The following is a 15,997-nucleotide window of genomic DNA, read 5'->3' on the forward strand; positions in this document are numbered from 1 at the left end:
ATCCCAGATTTCCAGAGAGAAAGCTTCATTCCGTCTGGAGAATATTTCCTTCTTCCTAGTCCCGGTTTGGTTGGACGATGCTAGATTTCCATATGGGGCAGAAGCATGACATATTTTAAAGAACATCCAACTAAGAGTTGAGAAACTTGCAGTGATCTCAGATCCGAGACGGTCTCTGGAGCCCCATTTCCTAATCTGCCCAGTGAGGGAGGGGGTCCATGAGATTTAGGAGGAAGGTAGATTTCCTGTTTCTTCAGGGTGTGTTCAAGTTTATAGTCTGGGTTTCCAGGCACAGTTAAGCAGTCAACTTTGGTGGGTGATTATTTGGTTTTAATTTGGGATTCAGAGATGGGTGGGCTGCTTCTGGAGAGGGGTCCAGGGTGAGGGGCCAGGAAGGGGGCTTGGACAAAGCTTCAGCACTTGACAGAAATTTCTGGTGGAAGGAGCAGGGGGCAGAAGAGCCTGCCTGGCTCTCCAAGCTACTGGGAGCCTGGACAGCATCTGGAAGGGGTTGTTGGGGTTGATGTCTCAGCTGGCAGTCAGCAACTATAAGATCTTTATAAAATTACCCAAAATGTTGTCACATTTTTGGGGTTGTTATTTTTGTTGTCCCTCCTGTTTTCCATTGCAGCAATTGCCAGTAAAAGCTCTGAGAGGAAAAGTTCCCAAGGGTTGGAGGGTAAAGGAAAAGCTGTTTCTCTACCTGCAACACTTTTGACACCAAATTTATGTTTGTTTGTTTTTTCCCCCCCTTTCCAACCAATTTCCAGCTCTGTGGACACCAACAGGGTGTCCTCTAGTTAAAGTCATTTTGGGAATTAGCATCAGTTTCCACAGGTTAAGAGCTCTGTCTCACAAGACTGCCCACACTACAGAACTAGTCACAAGTAATGGGTTTCCAGGGCCCCCATACTTCTGACTTACTTGGCTACAAAGCTGAGGGTTCCCATGATTCCCTCTCAGTTCTGAGCTGGAATGGCTCATGGAATTGAAGGAAACGTTAGCTTATGTTTCCTGGTTTATCATAGAGGACATGATGAAGGACACAGGCAAACAGGCGAGGGGGTACCCGGGGCAAGGTCCAGGAGGATCCCCACGCATGTGGGCTTGGGGCATGTCATTCTCAGCATGTGGGTGTGTTGACTAATCCAGAATAGTTTCCCAACCATATAGTGTGTTCCCATCTGCATAGCTGAGGGATTTTTAATGGAGGTTTCCTCACGTGGGAAACTCCAAGAATTTAGGAGCTCTGTACAGAAACCAGCATCAAAGACCAAATGATAGAACAGAAGGAAGCCTCTAGCATCTCTGTCAGCCAGGAAATCACAAGTGTTTCAGGAATTCTGTATCAGGAACCAGGTGACAAGGACCAGCACATGTATTTCTTATTGTATTGCAGCAAATAAACGAGGAAGCGGAGGGACTTCCCCGGTGGTCCAGTGGTTAAGACTTTGCCTTCCAATGCAGGGGCTGTGGGCTTGATCCTTGATTAGGGAACTAAGATCCCAGGTGCCTTGGAGGCCAAAAAACCAAAAACATAAAAGACAACAGAAGCAATATTGCAACAAACTCAGTAAAGTCATTCAAAATGGTCCACAGGGGAAAAAAAGTCTCAGAAAAGAGGGAGAGGAGAAGTGTGCGTCCCACTGGCAGCCAGACTGGGGGCTCGGAGCGCCTCTGTCAAGGTACCAGAGGCAGCGACTTACACTGAAGCGTGGAGTAGACAAACCTGCCTGTGTTCTTAGGCTTCCTGGAGAAGGAAGGAGTGTCCTAACCTCCCTGGCCTTTGAAGAGAGTCAGGAACAATTTGCTTCGTAATTCCTCCTCGGGAGAGGAATGTCTTCTTGCCAAACTGGAGAAAAAGCCTTTATAATTGCATAAAGGTCTTGACTCCCTGGGCCGCACTCCCCTGCCCAGTGAGCCCTGGCTGCCCCAGCGGTTGAGCTAGCTCAGCCCGTGGCCGCGTGTGTGACCCCAAGTCTTTCCATGGCCCTTGGCCTGCACCCAGTCCTGCCGGCTGAGTCAGGCCTGAAGCCTGCAGTCCCAGCAGCAAGTCCCAGCAAACCTAGTTTCTCCTTCAAGCTCCCCAGACAGACCCTCACCCGCCAGCCCTTTGGGCTGGGAGGGCATTGCAGTGGTATCCACATTGGACCATCGTGGGAAGAGACCCCCCTGCCCCCCACTGCCACACTGTGGGGCCCTAGAGGCAGAGACCCCTCACTGCTCCCCAGAAGGGGGCCCTCCCTGCCTGCAGGGGACCTGGAACCACCCAGCCCTGCGCTCTGCTGGGAGGGCCTGGCCTTGCCTTCTCTTGCACTTGCAGTCAGTAACGTAAATCACATTCCAAACACGGGCCAGAAAGTTGCTGAGGGAGGTAACAGTTCCTGGCTTCCAGAGGCATTCCGAGGAAGAGGCAGAGCTAATTCCTTCCAAGGAAGAGTGATCTTGGCAGAAAGGGCAAGACAGAGCGAGAGGCAGGGAGTCTGCCCAAGGACAGTGGGGTTTGGGGCAACGGTGCAGATGCTGTGACGGTGAAGGCTTGGAGGCTGATGAGGCTGCTGCTGCATCCCTGAATTGTGTTGACTTAAAAAAGAAAAGCACAACCTGAGAGTTTCGAGTCAAGTTTTATTGGGGCAGGATGAGAACTGCAGCCCAGGACACAGCACCTCAGATAGCTCTGAGAAACTGCTCTGAAGAGGTCCTGGGGAAGGACAGTGTATATGTGATTCTGGTGAAGCGGGAGTACATGCAATCGAGCACATATGTTTTTCCAGAAGGTTTCTGCTGGTCTCATGGAGCTTTCTGCTAGTCATGAGAAATAGCCGTCACCACGAAGAGTTTTAGTGCTTTTCTTGATTTGAGGAGATAGAAGAATTGGGCTCATAAAATCGGCACATGAAAATATCTAACTATCTGAAGACCTGTTCTGCCAGTTTCTCCCAAGCACAGAGCGTCTCATTTCTGCTCTCAACCCTGAACTCCTTCAGCAGGTGCCAACGGTCAACAGCTGCAGCAGCACGTGATCTAATCCTTGCAGAGGTAGATGGCAAGTGCCCATATGTAGCTGACAATTGTTACACACAGTCCCCTTTGCCCATGCCCTCCCCTGCTCCACAGGCCACAGTCCTAGCTGGTATATGCAGGGGTTTAGGCCCCCGCTGTCTGGGATTTCTGACCCCATGGACTGGACTTCTAGACTCGGCAGAGAGGACCTGTCCCTTTCACCATGACTCATCTGGCAGAGACTTCTGGTGTTGCAGGAAGGGACACACTTCCTAACAAGGGGGCTCTTGTCCAACATTTGGAAATGAATTGTCCGAGGAGACAGAAGTGCTGACAAGGCAAGAGACTTTATTGGGAACGGGCACCCGGGTGCAGAGCAGAAGGGTGAGGGAACCCAGGAGGACTGCTCTGCCATGAAGCTCGCAGTCTTGGGTTTTATGGTGATGGGATTAGTTTCCCGCTTGTCTCTGGCCAATCATGCCGACTCAGGGTCCTTCCTGGTGGTGTGTATATTGCTCAGCCAAGACAGATTCCAGAGAGGAGGACTCTGGGAGGGCACATGGACTGGAGTCTCCTCTTTCCTCATGACCTTTACCAAATTTGTCCAGTTGGTGGTGGCTTATAAATTCTGAGGAAACTTATCTCCTTAATCTTCTGGGGAAAAGTAACTCATACAAATGGTTACTGTGGTGCCAGGCCAGGTTTCAGTCAGAGGTTCCCCCCAACAGATGTGGTGGTGTTGGGGGATGTTGAGGAAAGAGACTTTGGGAGGCCTAAGGAAGTGTATTCAGGGAGACAATGACCTTTCTTCAATGACCAATGCTCCTTTCTTCTGCCATGACTCTGTCACACACCTTCGTGGGCCTGGGTCTGCAGAGCAAGGGAATATGGCCCAGCCAGCCTGTACACACACACACACACACACACACACACACACACACACACACACGGAGCGCAGGGCCTGGGGCCATGTGACCATCAGAGAGTGACTCCAGGCAGAGGCTTCCCTGGGAACAAGCGTCAGACCAAGAGGGTGAGGGAGCTGATCCCCTCTGGGTCTATGAAGACCCTGCTCTGTGCAGGCGCTGATTAACCTACAAACATGATCCCAGTTGACCTTCACAGCCTTCCAGATGCTGAAACCGAGCTTTCAGAATGTGAAGTGAATTGTGTGGTCACCCTGGCAAGTGGTGGAGCCAAGATTTAAGCCCAAGTTTGCTCCGTTCCAGAACTAGGCTCCTCCCTGCTCTGCTGGGCTCTAGGAGGCCTCGTCAGCCTCTTGCTATGGCAGGGAAGAAAATGTCCTTTCTTCAGTGACCAATGTTTCTTTCTTCCCTGAAAGATTTCTTGGAATGACTCAGAGCATTTCTTGAGGCAGTGTTATGTGGTTTCTAAAGGACTTCTTAACACAACCCAGACATGCCCTGAACCCTATACAGCAGGCCTGGAGGATCCTGCAGACTCTGTTCCAGATCACTGCAATAAAGTGAAAATTGTAATAAGTCGAGTTGCATGAGTTCTTCAGTCTCAGTGCCTGCTGCTGCTGCTGCTAAGTCGTGTCAGTCGTGTCCGACTCTGTGCGACCCCATAGACGGCAGCCCACCAGGCTCTGCCGTCTGTGGGATTCTCCAAACAAGAACCCTGGAGTGGGTTGCCGTTGCCTTCTCCATCTCAGTGCCTATAAAACTTATATTTACACGATTCCGTAGTCTATTAAAGGTACGACAGTAATATGTCTAAAAAACATGCATACCTTGATTCAAAAATACTTTACTGCTAAAAAATGCTAACCATTATTTGATCCTCCAGTGAATCATAATCTCTTTGTAGTACTAACATCAAAGAGCACTGATCACAGATGACTGCAGCAAATATTGTCATCATAGTAAAACAATCTGGAGCACTGAGAGAGTTCCTGAAATGGGACACAGAGACATGAATGAGCAAATGCCATTGGAAAAGTTATGCCCATAGACTTGCTCAACACAGGGTCACTGCAAACCATCACTCTGCAAAAAACGCAGTATCTGTGAAGCAATGTACATTGAAGTACAATGAAAAGAAATCCTCCTATAACCTCTCCTGATAGGAAGCTGATGCACTTGAGTGCTCTCTTGGTATGTTTCCCAGGGAAGCTTCTTCTGAGGTTTTTAGGGCTGGCATTTGGCTCTCGGAACCACTCTGCAGCCAAATGAACCTCGAGTTCAGAGACGCCCCAGAAACCTTAGACAGTTTGCGCTGCTTTGAGTCAAAGAAGCAGAAAAGGATGAGGAGATGTGAGCAAACCATCCTCATGTGCCAAGGGAGTCCAGCAACCCCCCATGACTCTTCCTTTTCCCTGGAAACTTCCATAAGTTGTTTTGTTGTTTCCTTAAAATATTTATTAAATATTTGTCACATATAAGGAACAAGGATTAATAAAATAAAGCCTAGATGCTAATCACCCAGTGTAAGAAATAACACATCACCAGCAGAGTTGAGGCCCCCTGTGGATGCTTCCTCCTTGGTGCCCCTCCTCCTCCGCTCGGGGTTGGGGAAGGGTAACCATGACCTTGAATTTGGTGTTTAGCATCCCCAGCCATTCCTTCCTCTCTCACTACATATGTCTGTATTCCTAAACAATGCCTAGTTTGCTTGGCCTGCTTTTCAATCACACACGCAGGGTAGCACCTGCATTTGCCAGCAGGTGTTCTTTGACTTCTTACCTTCCTTGCTGAACGTTCCGTCGGTAGGAGTCATTCACGTAGGTACGCGTAACTCTAGTTTGCTCACTTTGCAGTCTGGTGTGTTATTTCATTACTTAGATAGGAATGATGGACATTTATATTGTTTCCAGAATTTTCCTGATACAAACAGTTCTGCTGGGAAGATTCCTGTACATACTCTCCAGAGCGTGAGAGATGTTACGGGTGGAATTTCTGGACATAGAGAATTTGCACATTCAACTTCATGATGAGCTATTTCCAAATTGTTCTCCAGAGTGATTCTACCATGCCTAGAGTTTTCCCAACCTGTTTTACTTTCTTTAAGGGGCTACCTTATCCACCAACTGGGGTTGTTTTCTGACCGCTTACCCGCTGGGTAGGGTTCACCTGTCTCCAGCTTCTTTCTCTTATTCTCACCCTCTCGCTCCCAGGATTCCAGCAGGAAATGGGCACATTCAACTTCGAATGGTTTGAGCAGAGTTAAATAAAGAACATATTACAAAAGAGTGGGCTGGAGAAGGAAGCCCCAAGGGCTGGTTACCCAGGAGGTAACCGTGGGGTTTAGTTTCCACACCCCCTAAAAGGTGAGCTGAGAAAGGTGGTGAAGGCCTGAGTTAGGAAGGTCTAGGTGGCCAGGGAGCCAGACAGGCGTTGAGACTTTTGATGGGGGACACAGCTTCCACTGCTTTAACTCTGAAAGAGGAAATAACAGCATTCACCTCCTGCAGCTTCTGCATGACTCAGTGGACTGATGTGTGCAGTGCTGGAGATGTGCAAACACTCCACAAATGCCAGTTAATTATTACCCCAAACTGGGAGTAAGTTACACAGCCTGAAGAATTCTCAAAGAATTTTCATAGTTGTTATTTCCCAATCGGTGTTGAAAGAGAAGTGGGTTAAGGTTACTCCTTTCATAGTTGTGCCTCTGACCTTTTTAAAAAAATAGGAAATATGCTATCCCCATTTTCTGCACTTTGCTGGGACTCTGCCTACTCTCTTTTCTCTAACTGTTCCGGAGTCAGTGTGGTTCCTGCCCCCTGTATATAGCAGAATTGTTTTTGCAAGATGAATCTCCAAGGTTCTGAAGAATAAGTTTCTTAATCTTTCCCCCAATTTTTTATTCTGAAATATATCAGACATACAGAATTGGAAAGAATAGAGTAATCCTCTGCTTTTTCTTGTTGCTGTTTAGTTACTAAGTTATATCCAACTGTTTGAAACCCCAAGGACTGCAGCCCCCAGGCTCCTCTGTCCATGGGATTTCCCAGGCAAAAATACTGGAGTGGGTCACCATTTCCTTCTCCGGGGAATCTTCCTGCCCCAGGGATCAAACTCGCATCTCCTACATTGGCAGGTAGATTCTTTACCACTGAGCCACCAGGGAAGCCAATCCGCTTAGAAAGTGTAATTACTACTTCACTGTATTTTCTTTGTCTCTTTCACAGAGAGACCATTTTTGTCAACGCATTTGGGAGTTGCACCCTGGCACTTCACTCCTAAGTACTTTGGCTGCATTTCCTAAGAATAAAGACCGTCTTCTACATAAACATGGTACCATGCTCATACCTAAGAAAATGGACAGTTCTGTGACAACATCAGATATCCAGTCCATATTCATAATTCCTCAATTGTCCCAAGATTGTAATTTATAGGATTCAGTCAAGCCTCTTGCCTTAAATTCCTTTCTCTAGTTGTTTCCTCATGGTTCCCTTGACTTTTCCCTTCTCCTCCTGTATTTCCCGTGTGGCTCTCACGTTGTCTCACATCTGGAGGTTCATAGCACTGGGTGTTCCACTATTGGTGAAACTGTGGGGTTACTTCTTCTCCCTGACTCTGTTGTAAATACCTTGAGGACATGCACGCGCTTTCATCCTTGAGTGGACTTCAGCCCGCCGTCACTCCTTGGGTTCCCTGTTCTTCCTCTGAAGTCCAAGGTCCCTCTCTCCTTGATCGTCAACACCCGAAGATTCTATTAGGGTAAAAGAATAGGTGTGCTCCTACTTCTATGAAAGAACTTCCAGCTTTAAGTGGGTCATTTAAAATCAATGATTCACTAATTTATTCTACAAATAAATCTATCCATCTGCCAGGTATCAGGCACTAAGAATATCCACAATGCTCCTGTCACTGCTTCCTTGCTGCTTCTGTGCTGGGCTCCTCGGCTCTGCCTGGCTGTTACCGCTCAGTTGCCCTCATGAGCTCCCCTTCCTCCTCCAGCCTTTCCATGCTGCTCCATGCAGCTCTCTGCGCAGCTCATTTCTCACGTCTCCTTCCCCCGGCGCCCCATCACGTGCTCTCCTGTTACTTCAGTTAAAACCAGCACGGGGATGGCTCCTGCGTCTGCATTCTCAACTTCTCCCAGGCCTGAGCAGGCCAGACTCTCCCTGGCAGAGACCCCACATCCCATCATTCACTAGTCACACGACTTCATTCCACCTCCCAAATGTCTTTAAAGTTGTCCCCTCTGTTCCTGCGCACGGCTGCTGCCTCGGTGCAGCCTGGTGTCACGTGGGGAATGTCAGTAGCCCACTCCTGTTCTCTCTGGTTTCAGATTCATCCCCTTTCAGTCCTTCCTCCAGGAATGACTCCCAGCCCATTTCGTGTGCAGCCTCCATGTCCTTCTGACATTGCACTAATGGTTTGTCTGTCTCTTCAGTTGTACTCTGAGGACCGAGAGAGTAGGCAGAAGTGAGATTGGTTTGATCTTCTTGCTGTCCAAAGTACTCTTAAGAGTCTTCTCTAGCACCACAGTGTGAAAGCATCAGTTCTTTGGCACTCAACCTTCCTTATGGTCCAACTCTATGGACATACACATCCCAACATTATGGATGGTATTATTGCCTCTTCTTGGGTGTCAAGAAGCCGGGGGCCAGAGATGTAAAGGGCCTGTTTTACAGTATGTGTTCTCCCAGCTACTAAGTTGCAGAGTGTGGTCTCCAAACTCCATAGTTATTAAATGAGTTATAGACTGAAACCTCTTGTCCAGGTTCTCAGGAGGCTCACCTTCTTCTCAGGGGACAGGCAGATGGCTGTGATGTGGTGGGGGAAGTGCTGGGCTCCAGGCATGTGTTATGGCTATGGGATGATAGCATTAGCAGCTGTGGTGATAACCTTCAGAGGATGTGGGATGACCTCACAGAGGAAATGTTGCGGAAGCTGGGTCTTGAAGAATGACTAGAATTTGTCAGTAGATAAGGAGGGAAGGCACTCTTCATGGTGGGGCCAGTGTGGACAATGGCACGAGAGAATTAGAAATGAAACACTTGCTGCGGCTGAATTACAAGTGTGCTGGGTCAGGAAGATCCCCTGGAGGAGGAAATGGCATCCCCACTCCAGTACCCTTGCCTGGGAAATCCTACAGACAGAGGAGCCTGGCGGGATACAGTGCACAGGGTTGTGAGGAGTCGACACGACTGAGTGACTTTCACTTTCAGTTTTGGGTGGGAGATGAGGCTGGAAGGTTGGGTGGGGGGGGTCTTATCGTGAAGGGCCTTCCATGTACGTTAAGGACTTTGTGTTTTGTCTGGTAAGTAATAGGCAGCCATGGAAGGATTTAAAATCAGATATTTAACCCAGATTCGATTTTAATCAGTTCACAAGTGTGGTGAGCTTGAGCAAGCCTAGATTGACTGGGACAAGACTGTTGGCAGGAAGACAGTTCTGTAAGTAAGAGGTTCCTGCAATAATCTAGATTCAAGGCCATGAAACATAGACAAGGGCAGTGGTAATGAGATGACAAATTCTAGAAATGTGTAGAGTTAAGGGTTTATAGAGCCAGTCTTGATAACCGTGTATAGAACATTGCAATGAAAGAAGTGTCAGAGGAAAGTGTAGACGAAGGTTTTTCCCCATCAGTGACGTCCGTGCTTTGCAAAGGAAGGGTAGGATTAGGTCATTCTTAGACACATGGATATGACCATGGAACAAAGGGAGAGGAAAGTGGATATTCTTCTTTTTTATCTTTTAAAAAACCGAAGTATAGTTGATTTGCAATGTTGTATCAAAACTCTGCTGTATAGCAAAGTGACTCAGTTATACACTGATACACATTCTTATATTCATATACATTCTTTTTCATATTCTTTTCCATTCTGGTTTATCACAGGATATTGAGTGTACTTCCCTGTGCTCTACAGTAAGACCTTGTTGTTCATTCATTCTTAATGTGATAGTTCGCATCTACCAGCCTCAGACTCCCAGTCGAGCCCTCTCCTTCCCCCTTCCCCACTGGCAACCGCCAGTTTGCGCTCTGTGTCTGTGAAAGTGGACATGCTTGATCGCCTCTCTGGATTAAGCTTCTGAAATATAGGCCTGCCAGAATTCAGAGGGATGGAATGGCCAATAGCTTTCTTTCCTCTGGTCACTCCTTACTGCCTACCACACCTTCTTACTCACTGCCTTAGTTCCTGGAATCACAACCCACTCCCTCTAATCTTAAATTCTGTGGTTAGCTTGGCACCAGCAAAACATATAAGGAGACATGGGAGGTTGAAAGGAAAAGGACAGAGCAATTAGAGGAAAAGACAGTGAGATTGTTCACTATCTTTTCTTCTATATGCAGTTGAAAACAACTGTATGGTATTTCAGATGTATTCCAGCATAGGTCATATAAACAGGTTTATTTTTTAATATACCCCCTGTATCTTTCAATTAACCATACATTGTGCATAGCATATTTCAATACACATCTCTCAGGATGGGAATAGCAGAAACATATGTTAACAGAGTTATATTAACTCTAGGGACAATACTACTGGGTTACAAGATATTATGGCTCCATATGTTACCCATAAAGACTCCTGTGGCTTTAATGTGTAACACACTCTGTTTTGGATTGGCAAATGGATTGGAGTCAGGCTGAGAAAAAATGAGGATCTTCCGGACAAGAAGGTTTATGGACTGTTCTGGGCAAGAAAACCTTCTTAAAAGCACACTGGGTAAATTTCCTTGTTGCCCAATCTCTATCTAAATGAAGATTCCAATGGTTGGGCTATATTCTGTCCCCATCATCCTGGGAAAGGCTGACGCGTATTGCCTTTGAGACAATTAGATAAATGCCTAACTGCATAATGGGTAAGTCTCTCCTAGTTCTTATGAGTCCAGGGCACTATGTCTGAGTCACTTTGCTCTTGTTCCTTCAAACGTCACCTATTTACATATGCATGGGTGGTGGCTCAAATGGTAAAGAATCTGGCTGTAATGCAGGAGACCCGGGTTCTGTCCTCAGGTTGGGAAGATCCCCTGGAGAAGGGAATGGCAACCCACTCCAGTATTCTTGCCTGGAGAATCCCATGGACAGAGGAGCCTGGTGGGCTATGGTCCAGAGGTTACAAAGAGTTTGACATGACTGAGCAACTCAGACACACCAGTGGCCTGGACAGTCATGGCCTGGGGGTCAGAAGAGCTAAACTTTTTAGGCTCTGCTACCGCCAGGTGACCTTCTGCAGGGGACTCGTTTTTTCTCAGAGTCCATTTCCTTTTTAGATGATGCATTAGACTTGACCATTTGTTTCATGGTCCCTTTTAAACTTTAAAGTGAAGTGAAGTCACTCAGTCATGTCCGACTCTTTGCCACCCAATGGACTGTAGCCTACCAAGCTCCTCCCTCCATGGGATTCTCCAGGCAAGAGTACTGGAGTGGTTTGCCATTTCCTTCTTCAGGGGATCTTCCCGACCCAGGGATTGAACCCAGGTCTCCTGCATTCCAGGCAGATGCTTTATCCTCTGAGCCACCAAGGAAGCCCTTAAGACTCACCAATTCCATAAATTGGAAATTACAACTCCAAGTGGATTTTCAAAAGATTTTGCCTGTTACTTTTTCTGAAACAAAAGATGTATCTTTTGGGCTTTATACATTGGAAATGCCCTTACTTTTCTATTTTGGGGGGAGGTCTCCTACCCAAAGCATGCCCATCCCTTCTTCTATCTGCAGGTAGCCCTGGAAGGAGAATAGCTAAAAAATCTCACTGCAAACATAGGTTTGCTACTGCCTCTGGGAAGTAGCCCTTCTTGACTGTTAAAGTAGTTTTGGATGTCATGGACCAGAAAAGTGATATTAAATATTTCCATTTCTTCCCTCTGCTTACCAAGCCCGTACTTAGACACCAAAATCTGTTTTGAACTCTGCGCTGCCGCCCAGTGGGTAGCTCTCATCACTGCATTCTCTTTACACTGGGCCTTGGGGAGAGAAACCTGGACACATTTTGGAAGGTGTTATAATAATACAACGGCTGCTGCTAATAATGGGAGATTTTCTACATCCCATCTGGGCACTGTTAAGTCTCTGCATGTTGTATGTATTTATAGGTTATAATTATTTATATGTTACATGTCATCTGTCCTCACAGAAGCTTGATGGGTAATAATAGAACAATAGAGTTCTATTATTAATCCCATTTTGCAGATTAGAAAACTGACATTGACTAAGTGACAACTAGCTTGATAGAATTTAGGGCTAGAAACGGTGAGAATGGTTTGAATGGTTCCTCCTGGGCCTCTGATCTCACATAAATTCTCAACAGCTGAGTTTCTGTCTCAATGACATCAAAAGAGAATGTATTTATTTGTGGACAGTATCTTTGGTTCAGTCCGATAACTTAGATTGCAGCATGTGCTTAGAGCTTTCTAAGAAGGAAGCCTAAGAAATGGTCCTTGCCCTCAAGAGACTGAAGAGTGTAGTTCGGAGGGCTTTTTGTGCATATTCTTAGGAAATAAATGAACAGAGCAGAGCAGTCCAGAAAGTTTCTGGAGGAGGAGGAGTTGAGGTAGGCGTGGATGGCACAGCTGAATCTGAAAGCTGGAGAGGATAGATAGGCGAGGGCAGAGTGTGGATGGAGGGGAAGTTTGTCTCTGGAGGCAGGGACTGCGTCCTTCCTTGTGATTGTTCTCCCTTTCCCCCCTTTTCCATAGTTATCATTTTCTCACTAGAATCCAGGAATGTGGACTAGGAGACATGGTTTCTGCACCCAGGGGGCTCACTGTCAAAGGGAGAGACTGTGTAATCAGCCTGAGCAGGGGCAGCGGGAGGGGTAGTGAGGCTTCTGTGCGATGTGACAAGGGAGCTGGCCTGGTGCAGAGGAGCGCTGGGGAGAGGGCTGGTGGGTGCGGGTGAATGCGACGCAGGCCATGAGCCCCAGCTCAGAAAGCTGGGGCTTCATGCTGAGTGACGTGGCACGTTGGTTTCTAAACAGGGACTGGCATTCTGAAATCACATGGTATTGTCTTTTTTTTAAGAAAGAAAAATGAGGAGAGGAGAGGAGAATATGGACTCATATGCTTTGTGCCAGAAGTGAGTCTCTGTGTTAATGTGCTGAACTTTTTGAAACCAACTACAGGGAATTCTGGGCTTCCCCTGTGGCTCAGTGGTAAAGAATCTTTTTGTAATGTAGGAGACGCAGGAGACACTGGTTCGATCCCTGGGTCTGGAAGATCACCCGGAGGAGAAAGTGTCAACCCACTCCAGTACTTGTGGCTGGAGAAGCCCATGGACAGAGGAGCCTGGTGGCCTACAGTCCGTGGGGTTGCAGAGTCGGACATGACTGAAGCAGCTAAGCACAGCACAGTACATATGCATATCAAAAAGCATTTGGAAGGCTGTGTGTCAAACCTTTAGCAGTGGAAATTTGTGGGAAAGAGAGGGGCTCGTGGTGAAGGGGATATGGCTGTGTAACAGTGGATTATAGGGACTTCCCCCCCACTTATTTATTGTATGAGTTTCATTTTTAATATGTTTGATTTTGGAGATTAGGTTAGTGATAAAGAACCCAAATCCCTAGAGCCGGGGTTGTTTGCCTCATGGTTTGAGTACAGGCTCAGATCCTGGCTTTGCCTCTTTGTCACTGCTTGTCTAAACCTCTGGGGCTCTCTTTGTAATGGGGAAAATAATAACAGGTTTTTTCAGACAGTCACATTAGATGATGAATATGACACATGAGGCAGAGTGCTTGGCACCTACTAGGAGCAAGGAACGTTAGCTATCTTTATTACTGTGTTAATAAGAAAAGCTCTCAGTTGCAACTTGGGATAAAGAGGCGTGTCCTCCCCCTAGAGGGTTGCTCATTGAATCTGGTTCAGTGGAACACATAACTGAAAACGAGGCGCTGGGATAAAACATGCAGAGCAGCAGCGTTGGTCAGGTCACTGCCTGCTGGTGAGTGGTTCACGACAGGCAGAAGGGCCTTGTCGACAAAACAACCCCAAGGCATGCGAGTTTTGTGACTGTGTAAGGGGGATACACCTATGAACTGTTTGGTCAGAATTCAGTATAAGGTAGCCATCCTTATTGTTATTATCATCCTCTCTTGTAGTAAAGTCTACTTGAAAAATTAAATTTAGGAGTCAGCCCATGAAGGACAGACTCAGGGAAATTACTCAAGAGAGGTAACACCGAGCCATGGACGTTCCAGCCCATCCCAGGCACGTTTAGAAGCAGACAGAAACACCTGCGATGGCTGGTCAGCCTGCGGTCTCCCCAACTTGGGGGCAGGGCTTGGGGTGCTGACCAATTTCCTTTTCAATATTTCTTTTTTTCTCTTTATTCTTTAAACTTTATTTTTGTACACTTAATTTTTTTTTTTTTAAACAGTAGGTCCTTGTTGGTTAACTATTTTAAACCTAGCACTGTGTGCATGTCAGTCCCAAACTCCTAAGGCTCCTTTCAGGTCACCAAGAGTATCTTTCTATAGCGGCATGGCGGAGACAAAATAGAGCCTGGCCTTTTCCTGGCACTTCCTCCACGAGGCATGGAGGCATTCTGAGAGCTTCCTGCAGACTCTTGTTCCTTGCTCACCCTGAACCTTGGAGTTAGTGAAGGTTCACCCTGAACCTTCTGTTAGTGGTCTCCTGTCAGCTGGCCCTTGGTCAGTTGCACTGCCTGATCTGATCACTGCTCAGAAGTGACATCTGGCACCGGGGCTTCGCCCTCTTGGGCTCATTAACAGGTCCGGGCTCTTCATCTCTGAGTAAGCGGGGGTCGGCATCCATCCTGCCCCCTGGGCTCCCCGTGTGCCCACCCACATCGGCTCCTTTTGAATCCTCCGTGTAACCCTAAGGGACTGGCTTATCAAGGCCCATGTGACTGAAAAATAAAAAGAATTTTTATTTGCCTAGAAAAGGGGAGCAGTTCATGTCTTCCTTTCTTTTGAGAGAAGTTGTGTGGAATTGGCCTTTCAGTGGGACAGACAGTATGTATCTGTGTGTGCGTAGGTACGATTGTGTATATGCGTATACATGCATAGGCTTTGGGGCCCTGAGTATTTGGGCATACATGCATACAGGGAGCTGGGAGAGGCTGGACAAGGGGCTGCAGGAAGAAGCCCAGGGAGCCAGCGGAGGAAGAAGGGCTGAAGGCAGTGCCAAGTGCTGGTGGAACCCCAGTCTCTGGGCAACAGGGAAGCTCAGCTGAGCCGCCCTGGAGTGCGGGACCTTAGGAAAACCAGCTTTCCCTTGGGTCCCAGAGCCAAGGGTTAGGTTCAAGGTGGGTCCTCCCTGAACTACGGGTGACCTTGGCTCCTTATCTGTACCCGGAGGTGACAGCAGTACCTGCCTGGGAGGTTCGCAGAGGGGACCAGGTGAGACGGCCTGTGAGAAGCACTTGGAACCCTGAGTGCCTGGCTGGAGGACTTCTTGCTGCCCTGAGCTCAAGGGGTGCAGATGGGGGCTCGAGGCCTGTGGGGAGGGGAGGCTGAGTCGGGTCCCTGCCTCTCACAGGAGGTGTGACTCAGGCAGATTCCTAGGGAAACGTCCCCCTCCCAACAAGGTCACTTTTCCAAACCCCCAGGGTCGGGAGGGGGCAGGCACCAAGGTCCCTCTGTCCTTGTTGGATCCCATGGGTCCGGCTGGCAGTGAAATATGCCTCAGCCGACACTGTCCCCGGATCACAGCAGAGCCTCCCTCCCACCCTTCATAAAGGAGAAGGGACGGGTAGGGGGCTCCCCGGGGCCTGCGTGGTGGAAATATGAAGTGTGACTTCCCGCACACCCGGGAGCTCGAGCCAGCCTGGGCGCAGCTTATCTCCTTCCTCAGCCCAATGTTTGTTTTAGGAAAAATCAAAGCACGGTCCCCTTCTGCTCTCTTCAAACAGAGCAGGAGGGAGCTGGCTGCTGCCGGAGCAGGGGGGCTGCTAGGGGGTACAGAGGGGTCAGCCCGGAGCTCCTCTCTTCTCTGTCCCCCGCTGCTAGCCCATGTGCCCCTTCCCTGCACTGATGGCATCAGATTGCGTCAGAGGCCCCAGGCTCGGGCTGGCCATGCACCCCCAGTCTCTCTGCATCCGGCTCTGGGAGGCGAGGTTG

This window comes from Bos javanicus, chromosome 29 (genome assembly GCF_032452875.1).
Source record: "Bos javanicus breed banteng chromosome 29, ARS-OSU_banteng_1.0, whole genome shotgun sequence".
Lineage (NCBI taxonomy): Eukaryota > Metazoa > Chordata > Mammalia > Artiodactyla > Bovidae > Bos > Bos javanicus.